At 54.6% G+C, this 5,737-nt stretch overlaps 1 long non-coding RNA gene across 1 annotated transcript; it reads left to right on the plus strand.

Annotated features, from left to right (window-relative positions):
• The first annotated feature begins 2,386 nt into the window (after positions 1 to 2,386).
• On the plus strand, positions 2,387 to 5,731 carry LOC111827155. The gene is made up of 3 exons (XR_002830666.1): positions 2,387 to 2,832; positions 3,070 to 3,238; positions 3,698 to 5,731. It is a non-coding gene; the product is annotated as an uncharacterized LOC111827155 (long non-coding RNA).
• Positions 5,732 to 5,737: the final 6 nt, after the last annotated feature.

A 5,737-nucleotide genomic window follows, 5' to 3' on the forward strand; every position in this document is an offset into this window, starting at 1 on the left:
AGGCTTCAGAGTCAACCCAAGTCTGGGCCTAATTTCAAGGGACCACAGGGAGCCCTGGGAGAGAAAGCTGTGGCAAGTCCGAGAGCATTGTGAATGGAAAGGTGGCTGAGAGGAGAGATGGGGGAAGGTCTGGGAGTGGGTGGTGGGTGGGATGTCTGTCTCTTCCATCTCCTTGCTCAACTTACCCACTCTAAAAAGCACTCAGCAGCTATCAAGAGCCTCTGGTCCCTTGGGCTCCACAGGAAATCAATGGGGTAGGGGAGGGGAAGATGGGCCCTAACTCCTCCCCTCTTCCCTCTGAGCTGGATTGGAAGGAGGGTCTGAAGCTGAGGTCTTCTGTCCTGGGCCAATGCTCTGGTAGCTCCCAGGCCCCCTGACCACAGCTGGTTGTTTTGGAAAAGCATGGATGTGGATGCCAGCTGGGTGGAGCCGAGGCTCCCATCTACAAGCTGTGGAGCTTTGAATTTCTAAGGTTTCTGATCCTCGATGTTCTCATCATCTGTACTTGGGAGATATTAATAGTACTGACATGCCTCACTTTATTGTGCTTCACAGATATTGTGTTTTGTACAAAGTAAAGACAGCCTCCACCAACAGAAAGATTACAATTCGCTTTATTGTATTGGTTTGGAACCAAATTCACAATATCTCCGAGGTATGCCTGTACCTACTAGTGGGAGGATAAATGAGCCAATACGTGGAAGTACTTAGCACTATCCCTCAATAATCCCCTTCCCAAATATGTCTGGGGGACATCATGTCATCCAGAATCCTCTCCAGGCCCCATATATTGTCATTCAATGAGCATTTCTTGAACATCTACTGTGTGTAGAGCTTTACTGAACACTGAGTGGGAGCAGATGAGTAAATGGTGTGGGGGAAGGAGGGAGCCCTTCTGTTGGGGAGTATTGATCAGGAAAGACTCCACGGATGAGGTGAGGCTGGAAAACAAGTGTATGACTGCAGATGGAGTTGGGGGAAGGCATCTCCAGGAGAGGGAATGGCAGAGCCAAAAGCAAAGTGATGTCACGGCAGTGAGCAGCCTGTTGCAGTTGGTGCTTGGTGCCCAGGGAGCCCTCCAGCCCCCAGCCCCCACGCCTCTGGTGTTGGGACTTTTACCTGTATTATCTGCTTCTTAACATATGACCAGAACCCAGTCAAAGGGGCTCCTTGAAGTCTTCCCCCCACACACTAGAAAAATGAATAGTTTCTATTCCTTTAGCCAGCTCTGTGACCTAAGTGACCCAAACCCTGATCTTGAGAATGTCTGTCTGTCTGTCTGTCTCTTACATGTAAGTGCAGCTTGCATGAACCTCCCACTCTCTCTTCCAATATGACATCTCCTTCAGGAAGCCCTTCTGGATTGCTCTTTGTTCCTACTATACGGAGTGCACTTAAGGTGTGTGTGTGTGTGTCCACCCAGGTCACTTGCACCCAGCTGGGAACTGGCCCAGGAAAGATCTGTCAGGGACAGTTTTCTGGTCATCCCCAGCTGGTCCAGCCCTAGTGTGTCCCCTCTCCCATGCACTTTCAGCCTGTGGAAATTTATGCACTTTCTCTGCCCTGGTTACAGCTCCTATTACTGTATTTATCACCCTGGAGACACAGTGGTACAGACACACACATGGCACACACACTTTCCCTGCACACACGTGTCTGCACACCTCAGCTGCACTCTCACACACACACACACACACACACACACACACGCGCGTACACTGCACGTGTGTGTACTCCCACACACACAAAGCTCTCTAGGAAAATTGTCCCTATCCTTCCTGCTGCTCCTCCTCCACTCTGTCCTCCCACCATCACCCACCTCCAAACACTGAGACCAAAGAGATGGGCTGGACGGCGCCTCCCACCACCTGTCAGCCTGGGAGGCACTTCCCCGTCCTTGACTATAGTGTGTTCTCCTTCCTCACCGCCTGCCTTTTGCCTCCAGCCTGTCTCCCCAGCATTCTGCCCTTCCCCACTCTGTGCCACTTTCTGTATATCTCTTCCTCCACCTTAGTCACTCTGAGTCCTCTCTTTGCCACTCTGTTGACCCTCTGAGGTGGAACCTGTTTTTCCTCCTTGTTCTCCCTCCTCAGGGGCTCAGGGACCTCACAGGGGCTGATGGAGACAGAGGGACAGGCAGAGGGGTCCTGTCACTTTCTGTTACTCCTCCTGAGCGAAGGGAAGGCTGTGTGCCTGGCACCATGGAGACCAGTGTCATGGTAACACAGCCTGGGTGGGCACAGCCTTCCTTCTCCTGCGAGGAGCCCCATAGTCCCCTCCACAGGTCTTGAGGAGGTGGGCCTTGTGCTGCTGCCCAGCACTGGCTGCTACGCCTGCCTCCAGCTCATATCACCCCCGGGTGGCACACCCCCACCCTGACCAATTCTACTTGCACTGTAGCTCCTAATGCCTTAACTCACTAATGGGGGAGAGGGGGGTGAATCCTCTCCAAACACCCGAGGGCTCATTTATAGACTAAGGGCCAGAGAGCAGAGGCTTGTCTAGGGGCACACAGCAAGTCGACTGGCTCAGAGAGGTCAGTCCAACCTGGGACCCTGCTCCCTGGGAGGTCTCTAGCCAGTCCTTAGTGTCATAATTATAATGATGCAAATGATCATGTTGATAAGCCATCTGGAAGCACCCACCACATACTACTGGGCTAAGGCTTTGCATGTGTCGTCGTTTCATCCTTATAACCAACCCTATGAGGGAGATACTCCTTTTGTTTCCATTTTATAGGTGAAGGAAACTGAGGCACGGACTTGCCAATGTCAGCTGACTAATAAGTCGTGCGGTTGGGACAGGAACACAGGTCCTTCCCAGATGCTGCAGGTGAGCCAAGGCTTCAGGCCTGGTGCCCTCCCCCGCAGGCAGTCTTTTTCTATGTGAGTGGCAAATCTTTCAGCTCTGTCATTCCTTCTGGAGGGAGTTCACAGGGAGGGGAGGTCTGGGGCTCAGCCTCGGTCTGGCCTTAGGGTTTCTGGAAGCCAGGAGGTTATTTTTCTAAGAAGATGAAGGGGGAACAGGCCTTCCTAGTGTGGTTAGTCCTAAGGAAGGCCTCCCTTGCAGTCTGGCCAGGCAGAAACTAGCTCATAACCTTCAGGACCGTTTGGGACCGTGTCTAAGCCCAGGCTGGAGCCTGGGGATGGAACAAGGAGACCCTGCCTCCCAGGCCCAGCTTCTCCTTGCCACCTGACCTTGATGGAGTCACACGTCAGCTGCCTCGCTCCTGGCTTATGTAATTATTCAAATATAGTAGCTGCCTTTATTTCACTGAGTCACCCCCTTCCCCCCTCCCCCCGCAGGTGCAGAGAGTTAAGGGGGAGGAGGTAATTTTGGGTGAGTGGGTGGCTCAGGGTCTCCTGGCAAGGAGGATGCTGCTGTTCGGGGTTGGAGAGTGGTGGTAGTGGGGCTGGGGTGGGGGCCGAGGGAGAATGAAACCATCCCCAGAGTACTCAGCCACAGGGGCCACTTTTGCCCTGACCTATCCCTTTGAAATCCCACATTCCTGGGGCATCCTTCCCAGGGTCAGCAGCTGTATTCACAGCCTTTTCTGGGCCTTTGCCCAGCTGGAGGAGGGGGTAGGGGGAGAGAGAGGTGGATTAGGAAGAGGAGAAAGTAGGCTGGTGGGGCAATGGCTAAAAGTCCCTGGTCCTAAGCCCAGCCCTGCCCTTTACTCTGCCCTCTCTCACCTCAGTTTCCCCATCTGGAGCACGAGGGATTGAAGTCTGCTGCATCTTATGCTGCCTGATTCCTATCCCTGGAGAAGACCTTGCCCTTACGCAGAAGGCATTTCCAAGTGTCTGGTTGACTTACCTCTCCTCTTCCTTTTCTCTGTCCACCCCAAGTCTGCCCATCCTCGCTGGGCCCGTTCAGCCTCCCCACCCACCCACAGGGCAGTGTAGGCAGGAAGGGCCACTGGATTCTGGGCTGAGGAGCTGAGCTGCTGCTGCCTCTCCCCTCCCTAAATTTGCCATCTGTTCTACCACTTCATCCGCCTGCCCAGCAGGAACAGGAGCTCACTACCCCCACCTGGGGGCATTCCTTCTCATAGGGCCGCTCTGGCTGATCCGGAACCTCAAGCACACAGTGCCTGGGCCCTGGGTTCTGGTCCCCAAAGCCGCCTTCCTGCGGTGTTGAAGAAGCTGCTCCACCTTAGAGCTGTTCTGGAGGCTGGGTAGCCTTTGTTTCTTTGTTAGCAAAGGCTTTGCCAGCCATGATGTAACGGGGGGTGCTTAGTGTGGGAACGCAGGGAACCATGCCAGTCCCTTGCCAAGGACGTGGTTCTCCAGCCGTTGTCCTTGGAGCTACAGGTGGCAGCTTCCTAGGCAAGGAGGAGATGGAGAAGCACTGTGAGATGGCTCCTCGAGCCCCCCCTCCACACACACACCCCGTTGCCAAGACCCAGATGTGGGCCCATCCTGGCCCCCAGCCAGAGGGAGTCACCCAAGGGTTTTCAGTCCAACCCTCCGTGAAAATCATGTTCTGCCAATTACCAGCCTCCCCTGGAGAGTTGAGGGCTGTTTCACGCTTTGTGACCTCAGTCTGCCCCGGGTGTGTGTTTGGATCCCCACAGAGCAGGTCCGTGAGGCCCCCTCCACATCACCTGTCCCCCCACATCCACCTGCAGCCTCTTAGGGCTTGCTCCCTTCTGGTCCTGGATTGAGCTCTGAAGTACGCCATGTCATTTCCACACTCAGCTGTGTCTCCTTCTTACTCTCCTCCATCAGCATTTCTCACTTGTACCTGGTGAGGCTGCTCCCTGTGGAGCCAAGGATGGGAGGGCCAGTCAGGATTGATCATGAGAGACCTCAGTGCCCAGCTGAGGTGCATGGCTTTATCCTGAGGGACCCAGGGAGCCATGCATGGGTTTTGAGGAGTCTCATGAGCAGCTAGATGTCTTAGCAAGGTGGCAATCAGTTCAGGGTGGAGGTGGAGGCGGGGTTGAACTGGGATGGGGGCTGGAGAATGCCCAGTTGAGGAGAAGGAAGCTGGGGCTCCGGGAATGAAGGGAGCGGGTAGATGTGAGAACTGCAGAGGGAGAATTGACAGGCCTTCGTGACAGATTTGATACAAGAAGTGGAAAGGGAAGAGGCAAAGCGACTTTGAAGTTTCCAGACTGGGGATTAGAAGTTTGCTGATGTCTTTGATAGAGACAAAGCAGTGTTGGATGTTGAATATTTCAGCGCGAGGGGCCTGTTGGATGTCCCCAGAAGAGATGTCCAGGAGGCAGCACATCTGGCGCTCCAGAGAGAGGGCTGGGCCAGAGGGCACTCACAGTTGGTATGTTGGAAAGCCCCGTGCCCCGTGGGGTAGGGGGGAGAATGAGGAGCGACAGGCCTGGTGCTCCTGTAGGGAGCGCCCATCCATACGGAGGGGGTGAAGATAGGATGAGGCAGTGAGCAAGACAGAGTAAGTGCCGTCTGGAAGGTGGGAGGGGGACAGCCTCGTAGGAGGGAGGGGGAGGGCGCTGAGAAGGCGCCTTTGGTCAAGAGGAGGTAGCTGGAGCCTGTGAATCCTGGGCGGGGGCTGATCCTCCAGTCGCTTTGGGCAGCCACCCGCCTTCCAGAAGCATCCTGCTTCCTCCCACCTCCCTCCACTTCCCCAACTAGCAGGAAAAAAAGGAAAAAAACAAAAACCCGAGTGCGGAATCTTGGGGGGAAGGCGCGGGAGGGTGAGTGGGTGAGAGGTAATCAACTAAAGACTTTGTATGCATATGTGTATAACCCATGGACAC

The sequence above is a fragment of the Myotis lucifugus genome, unplaced genomic scaffold (assembly GCF_000147115.1).
Source record: "Myotis lucifugus unplaced genomic scaffold, Myoluc2.0 scaffold_138, whole genome shotgun sequence".
Taxonomy (NCBI): Eukaryota; Metazoa; Chordata; class Mammalia; order Chiroptera; family Vespertilionidae; genus Myotis; species Myotis lucifugus.